This window comes from Castor canadensis, chromosome 7, assembly GCF_047511655.1.
Source record: "Castor canadensis chromosome 7, mCasCan1.hap1v2, whole genome shotgun sequence".
In the NCBI taxonomy this organism is placed as follows: domain Eukaryota; kingdom Metazoa; phylum Chordata; class Mammalia; order Rodentia; family Castoridae; genus Castor; species Castor canadensis.
Window position 1 is genome coordinate 159,140,397 of NC_133392.1, and position 13,033 is coordinate 159,153,429.

Sequence of the window (13,033 nt, forward strand, 5' to 3'; positions counted from 1 at the left end):
AGCAGTAGAGGCTGGGCAGTCTGTGTTAGCATATCCCAGGGGCAGAGTCTGGGGGACACGCTGCTTGCCTATCCATCAAGGGCAGCCTTTTGGGGAGGGTGCAACGCCCATTCTGTCCAGTGGGGGTACTCAGAGCAGAGGTAGGTGTGGGAACAACTGCTGCAGGCATCCAGAAAGACCACCTCATTCACCCGCTTGTTATGCCCCACCCCCACCCCAGCTGAGAATTCAAGAAGTGTGGACCCTGAGCTCAAACTTCCTCCGAGTCATTGGCCAGCTCCCCACCCCAGAGTCACAGGTAGACACTGGCCTCTCTCTGAGGACCCGCACAAGGAACCACCTCTTTCTTGTTCACCTCCAGGTGGCTGCAGCCCAGCCCACCACCTCCACCACCCCACAGGGGAGGAAGAGGGGGGTGATGGGATTCCCCCCAGCCCCTGCTTTGCCTTCAGGATGCTGGACTCTGGGCAGAGCCGACCTTCCCAGAGCCCCGGCTCCGCAGCTGCCACTGTCCAAAAGGGAGCGACTGTGTCCATGGAGCAGTCAATCCCTGTGGTGCCGACACGCCAGTGGGGATGCTGTGAATCCCAGGCAGGTGCTGCTGCCTGGGAGAGGAGCATAGCAGAGGCAGGCAGGCAGGGCTGAGCTGGGGGCCCCCAGGACCTCTGACGCGCTTGTGTTTCGGAAGGACAGACTTTGGAAACTGTCTGACAACACACCAGGCCCAGGAGGGACACCAGGTTTGAGATCCAGGCTGGAGGTCAAAGCCTGGGTCCTGCCTCTCTCCTGCACATCTCCTTGGCCTGTGTGTGACCTTGAGCAGCTCTCCCTGATTTATATTTGGAGAAACAGAAACTCAGAACTTTACCAGGACTGCCCAGACTTTCTCATGGAAGCAAAGAGAAGCAAGATGTGAAAGTGCTTTGGGTCCAAGAGGAAAGATGCTGAATGAATCCTAACTCTTACCCTGTGCCTGGTGATTAGCAGTGACCGAGAAAGGTCAAGAGGCTCCACCTAAGGCATTCTCTTTTTTCTCCCCAACTTATTTAGAAAACTTTCAAACTTCAGAAAAGTTGACAAAAAACAAAAAACAAAAACCCAGACCTTAGCAACAAACACCCATATTCTTCATCATGATCACCAGCAGCCAATGGTTTACATTTTGCCTTGTTCCTCTGCATTCCTTCTTTCCTTCCTTCCCAATTTCCATGTATGTGCGTGCACACAGTTTTCTGGACCACCTGAAGATAAACTGCAACCTCCTGAGCTTAAAACGTTATGACAGTTCCTAAGATAATTCACTCAATATCATTTGATATGCAACCTATATTCAAATTTCCCCATAATTGCCAAATATTCCATACCTTGTTTAGATTTTAAAAACACAAGGATCCAGCTAAGGCTCACATGTGACATTGGCTACTTCTCTGCAGTCTCTCCTAACCTAGAAACAACTTCCTCCTCTGTCACCATCCAGTTTTTCATGACACTGAGGTTTTTTTTTTTTTTTTTTTTTTTTGTGGGACTGAGGTTTGAACTCAGGGCTTCATGTTTGCAAAGCAGGTGCTCTACAAAAAATTTGAGCCATGCCTCCAGTCCAGTTATTTTGGAGATGTCAGCCTCACTAACTAATTGCCAGGGCTGACCTTGAACTGCAATACTCCTGATCTCAGCCTCTTAAGTAGCTAGGATTACAGGTGTGACCCACTGGCACCCAGCTCTGAAGTGTGCTTTCCTTTTGCAAGGTTCAGGTCATTTGTCTTGCAGACCACTCCTCAGTTTTGATTTGTATGACTGCTGCCTGATAACATTTAGCCAATTTTTTTTTTAGCCAGGTTGCTTCTTGCTTGTGTATCTAAGCAGGCAGCGGCACACAGGTGAGTCTGTCCAGTGTGGACAAAGCCAGGTCCTGTTCCTCGGTTAAGGCAGCACTCACTAGAGCATGGTTCACTTCCTCCTCTGTAATTAACGAGGACTCACAGGAATCTTCCCTGAGAATCTGAGTCCCCTATAAGCTCTCAATGTGGATGTTTTTCTAGAAAGGTCAACAGTGTTGCCATTCTGGCTGTGAATGCAGAGTGGGTGAAAGGACAGGAAGCTGAATTCAAATGAGCAGAAAACACAAAAGGGATTCCTGGAGGTCTCACCCTGTCATTAAAGCCCCAGTCCCAGGAAGACCTAGCCCCTCAGACTCCATCAGGGCCTGACTGAAGGTCCCTGGTCCCCACACATTAGGTCATCTGGGAAAAGCACATTTACATACAAAAGATACAGGACTGGCTGGCTGGCTGGATGGTGCAAAAGGCCCTGGGTTGAGGCAGACCAGGACACACAGGACCTCTCACTCTGTAAGCCTTAGTTTTGTTACTACAGAGTGTGGGCCTCAGGGACCCCAAATTTTTTTGTTAGAGGTAGAGATAAGCAAATGTGTCCTGGGCTATGAGAGCAGTTGTTAGGGATCTCTCTGATTCCCTCAGCCCCACCATTGAAGATGGCAGTAAAGACTGTGTGTCCCATCAGAGCTGCCAGGGCTGCTTGTCTGAGATGGGAAGAATTCAGAGTACCCTAGAAAGAGAAAACTGAAAGCAGGAGAAAAGCTGGGCATCCCAGCTCTCAAGTTTGTCTCTGTGTTCTTTGCTCTGAGACATTCTCTCTGACAGCCACTTTGGAATCCAGAAAGGACAGGACTCATTGGTAACATCTTTACAAGATGAGATGGAGGAAACTGTCCCCAAGGAAAGGAATAATAGAGACTCCTCAAGACAGACCACTTGCCAGGCAGCAATGACTTTTATTGTAACAAGGCTCCACCCGACCAATCCTGAGATAATGAGTTGCCAGACCACCTGCCCCCACCTCTGACCACTGGAACACACCTGTGACTGGGGTTGTTTAATTAAGTGTATCTCTCCCTGCTGACCCCAATTCTTCCTCCTATTTAAACCTAAAGCAAATGTCTGCTTGAAGAAGATGGCTGAAGATGGGTTGAAATGCTACCTTCCCTCTTCCCATGGCCACAGTGCCATGTAATGGATTTCCTTTTTGTGCCTTTCGCCATTGCTCATTTTTTGTATTTGGCATATTGGGGTGAGTAGCTGGACCTGACCTGTGAAAGCAAGGAGTTTGGGCATGGGGCCTAAAACCTCTTGTAACACTCCAACACACATGCACACATGTGTACACACACACACACACACACATGAGGTCAGTGGAGTACACACCTGGCCCTGTCTTCTGGTACAGCCACGTGACTTGCTTTGCCAAATGAATGAGAGCAGAATGACGGTACCACTTCCAGCCTTACCCTTGAACCTCTGCCATTGTCATGGGACAGATGTACTCCAGAACACATGCTGCATATGCAGGGGCCACTTGGCTTAGACTGGGCCAGCTGCCCCAAAGGCTTGGTAGACACAAGCTCCTGTGACCTGTCACCAGGACCCCAACACAAAAGAAGTGGACAGAGCTTCCCTTCAGCCCTCAGGGAGCAGCCAGTGCTGCTGTGATACAAATGTCAGGGTTATTCCAATTATGATGAATTTTTAGGTCAGCGGGAGGTTGAAAGCCTGCTCCCAGGTCCTGGAGAAGAGTATATATATCTCTGCCTCTTTACTGTAGATTCCAGAGGAAGGAAAAGGAGGGAAGGCCAGCAGGGACCTTCCTTTAGCAAGGGGTTTCCTTGAATCCTGGAGAGGGAATCTGAGTCTTGCTCTGTCCTTTTCCAGTGCCCATGACATAGTTCCACCTGTTTTTGGTGACCATCACCCTTGGTGTTGGAGAAGGAGGCAAGGTGGGCTTTGGAGCTGGCTCTGTGTTCAAGTCCTAATGATGCAGAATAGGTAGATGGCAGGGAAAGACAACAGGGAAATTTTAAATAATAAAAATTTAAGATACTAAAAAGGCCAGATCCAAGACTTAAAATAGAACCAGGAAATAAAGGCTGAGACAGAAAGCTTTCTTCCAATTACCCTCCCTTCTTCTTTAGGCATTCAGTAAAGTTACAATCTCCCTGAATAGGGAGACAGAATAAAGGACAAGTCTTCTTTCTCCTTTTAGATGTTAAAAAGAGGCAAACTCTTTGAACAGGTAGAGAGACCGAAAATTTAAGGGCACGTCTGACAAGTGGATATCCTAAAGTAATACCTATTGTCCCTGTGTTTGGGTAGGCCTATACCAGCTGTTTCCATATTTCTTTCTTTTTCGGGGGTGGGGGGCAGTACTGAGGTTTGAATTCAGGGCTTTGTGCTTGCCAGGCAGACACTCTACTGCTTGAATTAAGTCTCCAGCCCTTTTTGCTCTGGTTATTTTGAAGATGGGGTCTTGCTTTTTTCCAGGCTGGTCTGGACTGTGATCCTCCTATTTTAAGCGTGCTGTCATTGCTGGATGACAGGCATTACCACCATGCCCAGATGTTTTTCCATTGCGATGTGTCTTGCAAACTTTTTTCTTTGCCTGCACTGACTTGGAACCTTGATTCTCCCAATCTCAGCCTCCCAAGTAGCCAGGATGATAGGCATGAGCCACCAGCATCTGGCCTGTTTCCATGTAATGATAAAATCCATCTTAGTCATGTTTTGGGTAATAGACCCACCCTAAATCTGTTGTCTTAATACCTGAAATACTTAGTGAAATGATTAGGGGTTGCTAGCTGATGTGCCAGATGTCTAGATGGGAATTCAAGATGGAGTCCCCCCATAAGTACCCCAAATAAGAACCACCACTTTGAATCTTCTTCACTCACATCTCCTGCATGTGAAACATATATTTCTCCTTTCCTTTCCTGTTTCTCTCTGCTTTATCCTGTTTTATGAAAATAAGTCCTAGCTAAACTTGCACCTTGTGAGATTCCTTTTTGTGAGACCTTTGAAATGCTGAGAATGGTGGCAAGTGCCTAGCAAGCATAAGGCCATGATTTCAAACTCCAGTACCACCAAAAGTTCTATAACAAGTGCTTAAAAGCTGCTTTTGCTGAGGAGCATTGACTCCTTCCTTACTCGGGCCCAAGAATTAATGGAAAGCAGGAGAAAAACTGGGCAGCCCTGTCTCCAAATATATATAATATATAATTATATCTGTGTTCTTTGCTCTGAACTATTCTCTCCTGCAGCCACCTTGGAATCAGGAAGGACAAGACTGATTGATAATGTCTTTACAACAAGAGATGGAGGAAGCTGCCCTAAGAAGAATAGCAGAACCTCCACAAGACAGACCACCTGGCCAGGCAGCAATGACTCTCAAGGTAGCAAGTCCCCACCTGACCAATCCTGAGACGATGGGCTGCCAGTCCACCTGTGACTGCTGCCAGTCACCTCTGGCCACTTGAACACAGCTGTGATTGGGACTATTTAATAATTATACCTACACCGTCCTTTGCCTCCAATTCTCCTCCTATTTAAACCTAAAGCAAACATCTGTTCAGGGAAGATGTGCTGAAATGCTACCTCCCCGTGTCCCACAATTGCCTGTGCCATGTAATAAACTTCCCTTCCCTGCTCTCACCATTACTCGTCTTCTGTATTTGGTGAGTTGGGGTGAGTGGCTGGACCTGACCTATGAAACCCAGGAATTTGGGCCTGAGACCAAACATATCCTGTAACAGTTCTATGAATTGCATGGAAATTGGGAAGCTGAGGGACCCCTCGTCCTTTCCTTTCTCTGGTAACACTAACTCTACCATCTGTTGGAGTGTGGCCTTGGGCAAATCTCTCAGCCTCCCCAGTGTCAGCTTCTTTGTCTGTGAAATGAGATGATAATGGGGAAGGGCCGTGTGTGTAACCAGGGCCAGGGGACCCAGGGGAAGCCTGTACCTGGTACAGAGAGGGCTTGATGGGCTTCTCAGGGAGGGGCCACATGTGCCTCACACGAAAACCTGGACACATGTGCCTCACACGAAAACCACTGAAGATGCTCTTGCACAGGTGCACCCCAGACAGTAGGTTCTCTGGATGATAATTCTTTTCAGGTTCTCAGATTGGTCATACTCCCTCTGCTATCCTTGCTGTTCTCTCCTTCCTGTCAGAAGGCTTTTCTTCCTTTCTACTTTCCAAGAAAAGGGCTAACCTGTTGTAAACACAGCCAGCCACACAGAGAAATGGCTACACTGCTTGAAGTGTCTTGGTGGCACCTCTGGCTTTTAGGCTGTCTGGGGCTCCATCCAAATCTCAGATCTTCCTGGAAGCTGAAAGTTCCTGAAGGCCGATCCCCGGGCAACTGAGGTCAGAATCATGACCCACTGCTACATAACAAGGACCCACAACTTAGAAAAGACCATGAGAGAGAAGGCTATGCAATGGCACAGACAACAGAAGAGGGTTATCAGAGGCCATCTTGGAAACTGCCGACAACAGACCATTTCCTATGTTGAGCTCTGTCCATGTGTCCCCTGAGGCCACTGGAGTGCCTTCCATCAGGACAGAAAACCTCATCTGTTGTCACTGCCATGTATCCTGCAGCCCAGAGCAGTTCCAGGCAGAAGGTAACGTTCAGTGGATGTGGCCTGAAAGGACTATTGGACCACCTTCAGAAAGCCTCTGGGCTGGGAGCTAGGACTGAAGTGCTCATTGAGCTGATGTCTCTGTGCACTCTGAATGCTAGGAATCATCCCTGCAAGACCCTGAAGCATGTACTGTGACAACTGCACAGCCAAAGCCTGGAAAAGCCGCAGTGTTTAGTGCTTACGGGGCACCTCAGGGAGAGACAGGAAGAGGTGTGGCACTGGAAACCACATGACATGACGTGGAAGGGAGCTTGCATGACACACCCTTCCTCTCTCTGAGAAGCCAGGGGCCCCAGATGGGAGCCCACTCCTTTTCTGTGAGTACTTGCTGACCCTGCTGCACTTGGGCATTCATTCTGTCTGTAGGGAACCTGCAGAAGGTCCCTGGTATTGTAAATATGCACCAAAGTCTAGATAAAGGTCCAATCCCTATCAGCACCATCCAGACTTTGCCTAGATACTGCCTGAAAGTGGGGTGGGAGGAGAGCCTTGCAACTGTAACCAGAGCCCAAGGTCATGGCTAGGGCCTTATTTTTGTCACAAAGAAACCTCAAGACTCCTGAGGCCTAAGTGAGGGGGAAAGGCAACACAAGGACCTGCCAATCTAACACCAAGCAGCCTGGACATCACATAGTTCAGGTAAAACAGAAGCTCTCACACCCAGCCACAGAGCCAAGGTCAAGACCAAAGGACGGAGCATTTGATAACACATCTCATCAATGACTCATCAAAATATTATACAAAGTCCATAGACTAGAAATTTCAGCCTAACTTTTTCAAAGCCACATTCAAATTATCTGTTCCCCGATAACCAACAACCAACCATGTATGGTGTCCAAGGGTGGGACTGTTGCAAGGATGGTTCATGTTCACATCTAATTAATGTTGCAATTAATACACAGACCACAGCCCCCAGATCCCAACTTCTCCAACACAGGTTGGAGACTTTCTCTTGTACAACAAATACCCACCAGCTTACACCCATGTCTCACGTACCTGCAGGCTGAGAGTCTCCTGACTGAAACACAAGCCCTTGCTGTCCGCAGCACAGCCCACCATATCCATGTGCCCAGGCCTCATAGCCTCCTCCCTTCATTCATTCAACGCACACATGGCACTGTGACCTCCTAGGTAGAAGAGCTGCTGTCCCAGCTGAGGAAGCTCACAGCCTTCTCCTCACCCCTCCCCCACAGGGCCACACCCTGCACCCATATCCTGCTGGGGGGAAGTGAAGGAGGGAGTAGGACAGAGGAGGGAGGAAGCCCTGGTCACCAGGGAGCTCCCTGTCTCCCCCACCCAACCTCCTTCTGGCCCTCCCCTCTTGGTGACTGTGGGAAGCCATGCTGCACTGTGCCATGCACGGCTCAGTCTTCCCTTCAGGACAGACCTGCAGGGTGGGGAAGGGCTTTAAGGAGGTCTTTCACCCCCATCCGTGCTCTGCACTCAGCCCTGAAGAAGGGACAGGAACCTACCACCATATTCCTTGTCAAGGCAGGGAGGCCTCATATCTTCCACTCAGAAGGGCAGACCTCTCCAGGAGCCACCAGGGGCTGCTCAGCAGCTGGCCCTCACTAACCCTCCTGCAGAGGGACAGAGGGGCCCTGCAGAGCCCTTGATCTCCCAGCCAGGGATGAAGGCAGAAGCCTGTGGAGAACACTGCGTGCGTACCTGAGCACTGGCTGTGTCTCCTGTGTGCCACGAGGCTGCCGTGTGTCCTACCAGGCTGGACAAGAGGCCACACAGGGCCACAGGCCCTGGAGGTGGAGGGGGTCTGCAAGGGCTGCTCCATCCCACTGTGCAGCTCTTGCAGGAGGGTGGATGTTGTTAACCCTGGACATTTGGGAGGCCCGAGCCCCTCTCAGGGCGCTGGTGCTGCTCACACACCAGACATGAATCCCATCCCGGGCAGCACATCCCCAAAGCACCCTGCTACCTGCTTCTGAACCGGAACGGCTGAGGAGACCATGTTTCCAGGGTCTGTGGTGGCAGGCCAAGTCACTGACTGCCGTGCAGCCAGCCGCTGGGGCCACAGGCCTAACAGGAAGTTGGTGCAGTGAGTGCAGGGCCTCATACCCCTGCCACAGCACAGCTGAGGAGGCGGCAAACCAGGGCCCCGTGGGGTGTCTGGGTGTGGCCTCTGGTTTCAGCATCCTGACCCAGGCAGTTGGATCCCAGACACCCAACCTACCTGGCAGTGCTGCTGCTGCTGCTGGGGATAGGGGAGGGGGGCCAGGGAGCACAGCTGGGTGAGGGAAGGGAAGTACCCACAGGGCCCCTCCAGGAGAGAAGGTAGATCCTTCTTATAATCTGGAGCCCCTTTTCAGGGCAGTGAGGGGGCAGACATGCAGCTCCCAGTGAGTTCTGCTGACTAAAGGAGCCCCTTCCTGGAGCCAGCTTTGGGGCCCCTTTCGGCTGTGCTGCCTTGTTTATCTGATCTTCCCCACAGCCCTGGGAAGGAGCACTGCCGCCCACCCCTACACTACAGAAAATGCCATGAGGGGCCCCGGGACTCAAGCATGTGGCAGGGATTTGAATCCAGGGCTGGCTGACTTCAAACTGTGCTCTGAGCTGTTCAGAGCTCTGTCTCCAACCTTTCAGCCCTACCCTACAGAGATCCAGGCAGGACTCAGCAGGTTGGAACAACTATACTGGGGGGAGGGTGCAGTGAGGGTGTCCCAAGGAGGGTGGATAGGAAGTGGGATTTCCTCCTTACCCATAGCTTCTCCCTGCTCTACCCTCCTTTGTTCCCCCCCCACCCCATTTCTGGGGCAGCTGCTGAGTGGTGGGAATGGCAGTGCTGCTTGGTCAGGCTGCCTGTGACTTGTCTAGGAGACAGCCCAAGCTGTCTCTGGTGCAGGCAAAGGGAGGGTTCACCTGAACACCGCATCAGCAGACAAAGGACTTGAACAGACATTTCTCCAAAGAAAATATACAAATAGCCAATAAGCTCAACCTCACTAATCACTAGGGAAATGCAAATCAAAACCACAGTGAGCTCCCACCTCACACCCATTGGGATGACCACCATCCAAAAAGAGAATAGCAAGTGCTGTCGAGATGTGGAGAAGTTGGAACTCTTGTCTACTATTGGTGGGAATGCAGATGCTGCAGTCACTGTGGAAAACAGTATGGTGGTTCCTCAAAAATATGAAAACAGAACTACATTATGATCCAGAAATTCCACTTTAGGGATATATCCCAAAGAATTGAAAGCAGCATCTCGAAGAGCTATTCATACACTCATGTTTATGATAGCATTATTCATAAGAGCTAAACATGGGAACAGCCTGAATGTCCACTGGTGGATGGAAGACGGATGAATAAGCCAAATGTAAATGGAATACTATTCACCCTTAAAGAGGAAGCAAACTGTTACCACATGGATGCACCTTGAGGATATTCTGCTAAGAAGTGAAGTGAGCCAGTCGCAGGAAGAAAAAGACTATATGATTCCACTCACGGGAGGTTCTCAGAGACACCTGCAGAATGGGGCTGTGGGGAGGGGACGTCAGGGGTGTTGTTTAGTGGGAATGGTTTCAGTTTTACAAGACGAAAAGAGGTGTGGAAGTGCATGGTGGTGATGGTTGCACGTTATGACTGTACGTCACACTACTTAACTGTACACTTAAAATGGGAAGTTTTAGGACATTTGTCTCTTTCCACAATAAAAAACTGGAAAATAAAAGAGGAAATATTTAGTCAACAAGCATTATATGGACACATATTTAAGCTAGATCAGTAAATGTTGCAGATTTGACTGCTGACAGGCCCAGCTGTTACCTACGACCGTATTCCCCAAATTATCTCCCAGCTGGGGTAGCCTGGGACAGTCTATAGCTGAGTCCTGGTGGGGCTTCTGGCAAGTTCTGTGGCCCTGATGGGAGGGGACGTTCTTGGTACACTCTTCTGTTTGGGTATGCTTCTGAGCTGCAGGAGGCTGTGTGTGACATCCTGCTTCCATTCTCAGCAGGAGGGATGTCAGGGCATATGCAGTCCAAGGGCAGTGGCAGCCTGTGCTGTGTCCTACTGCTCTCCTAAGTCCACACAGAACAAGACTGTGTGCCAGGCTGGGCTGGGACCACCCAAACCCTCCTGCTAAGTAGGAACCTCATGACGGTTCTCCTGGCTTTTAGGTATTTCTATGTAAGGGGAAAGTACTGAATACATCCTCTTCGCTGTGACTTACTTTCCTTTGGGCATGTCCCCAGAGAGTTACCAAGAGAACTGGCTTCCATGACAGACTCCATGAGGACCAGGCTTGGGGAGCCCAGAAGATATGCAGTCTGTCTGTAAGGTCCCCATGCTTCTGGGTCTCTACAACTCCAGCTACGGGTACGGGGGACTCTGTGCAGATCACTCCATGGGGACAACTGAAATGACCATGAAGGTCCTTTGTATGTGGATTTGAAACCAGCTTCCTTGTAGCTCCGCCCATCCAGCTCGCTTCTGGTCTCTGGAGACAAATGACAAATCGGGTCCCTCTGTCCTGTGACATTCCTTAGAGCATCTGAGACATCTGGCATTCTTTCCTCCACCCCACAACTGGGCACAGTTGCTGCTGGTCCTCCCACACAGGTTTCTGCCTAAGCTAACACATTTCTTTTCAGCTGATGCTGTGCGACATACTTTATGTGGGCTATCACACTGAACCCTAACAAAACCTTAAAAGGCAGCCTGGGTGACTGTGCCCGATGCACAAGGGTGCTGAGGCCAAGGTGAGGCCAGCTAGATGCTGAGTGGTGAGCAGGGATTCTATGCTTCTCTGCCTCAGCCCGGGCAGTTGCTCAGGCATGACTGCTTTCTGGAACATTGATACCCAGGTTACCCTCTTTTAAAGGTGTTTCCTACAATGGCAGAGGGACCCAGAGCCCACAGCACTATCATGCATTGTCTGGTCAGCAGTGAGAGAAGCCAGGTGACCTCCATCCTTGTTCTGGGATGGGGTTGACAAATTGCTGTGTCCTGAGGGCCAAATCCAGACTGGTGCCTGTATTCGTGTAGCCCATGAGCTAAGAACAGTTTCTACATTTTTAAATGGTTGGTAGAACACCAAAAGAAAAAGAATGCTACATGACTCATGAAGTTATATAAAATTCAAATCTCAGTGTCCATAGTGAAGTTTTGTTGGTACATAGCTACACTTACTTGTCTTAGCTCAGGCTGCCATAACAAAATACCAAAGACTGGGCGGCTTACACAACAGACATTTACTTCTCACAGTTCCGGAGGCTGGAAATGAAAGATCAGGATACCCTGGCTTGTAGTCAGCCTCCTTCTTGTTGGGTCCCGAGACAGAGCTCTTCTCTGGTCTTTCTTTCTTCTTTGCTTTTTTTTTTTTCTTTTGTGGTACTGGGATTTGAACTCAGGGCTTCACATTTGCTAGGCAGGTGTTCTGCTCTACCACTTGAGCCATATTCCTAGCCTTCTCCCTTTGCTTGTAAGGATGCTCACCTCATCACTGGGCTACATCATTCATGATCTCAGCTAATACTGATCACCTCCTAAAGGCTCCACTTCTTACTGCCTTCACCTTGAGGGTGAGGACTTCAATTCGAGACTTTGGGGGTGGGGTAGCACTGTTTATACTACCCTGTCCCTGGTTACTTTCACGCGATAGTCGCAGAGCTAAGTCCACAGGATCTTCCACTAAACCCATCATGATTGAAAATATTGTAAGTCAGAAATGCACGCCGATAAATCCATCGTAAAAATTTTAAGTTGGGGACAGTCTGCAGTTGTACAGAGATTACATTGCCTGCAAGCCTAAAACTTCTGCAATTTGGTTTTTTACAAATATTACATGGTTAACACAGCCTTCTAGAAGACCACACCTCCATTCCAGACACCAAAGCTCCCGCATCTGCTTCACAAACACCCACTCCTGCACCCCAGGTCCTCGGCCCCATGTACCCATCCTCATTTCCTGGACACAACTCTAGGACTTTACCTCTGTCCGTTTGGTGTTTCACTGTGTTCAGGCGACCTGTAGGAAGCTCTCCGCCCGTCTCTGTGCACACTTTTGGTCACTAGTATTCTGCTCGCCCTGTGTGCTTGGCTGAATCTTAGGTGGTTTGCTGATCTTCTAGCCAGCCCCAGGATTCTGCGGAGAGTTTTCCTCTTATGAGAGCATAACCTCCTCTCCTGGGGATTTGATGCACTAATCCACTCTAATAACGGGTACCCAGAAGGCAGACTCATTTCAGCATTTGGTTCTGCCTGGAGGGTTGCACGGCTGTCAGGTGGAGTTTATGGTTGGTGTGTGCTTGGCAGTGACAATGCCATTGTCCTCCTTTTCCCCAACTTGAGTCACAGTGTGTGAGTGTTACTCCAAAGCCTTCACATCATACAGAAGACCTTCGTGGTTTAAAAACTCCCTGCATTGTTGTCTGGGAGACACTTGCCAAGTAACACATTATTCCAAAAGTTCAAAGTTCAAGACAGGCCAAGTTAAACTTCGAAATCGAATTCTGCTTTTGGATACATAGTCTATGAACGGGTCCTCTTCCTTGAAGGTTCTGTGGCTCCCGAGGCCCAAGG

At 49.5% G+C, this 13,033-nt stretch overlaps 1 protein-coding gene across 5 annotated transcripts in view; it reads right to left on the reverse strand.

Moving 5' to 3' along the window:
• Kcnab2 (potassium voltage-gated channel subfamily A regulatory beta subunit 2) overlaps positions 1-13,033 on the reverse strand; it is a 91,521-nt gene that overhangs the window by 58,244 nt on the left and 20,244 nt on the right. Inside the window, exon 1 of one of the 5 annotated variants that reach the window (XM_020166679.2) lies at positions 8,430-8,577. The exons of 3 other annotated variants lie outside the window; for them this stretch is intronic. The gene's annotated coding sequence lies outside the window, so the exon portion shown is untranslated. Of the gene's footprint in view, positions 1-7,492; positions 7,656-8,429; positions 8,578-13,033 lie in introns of those variants that run through there. One more of the 5 variants, XM_020166678.2, reaches the window with a different exon arrangement.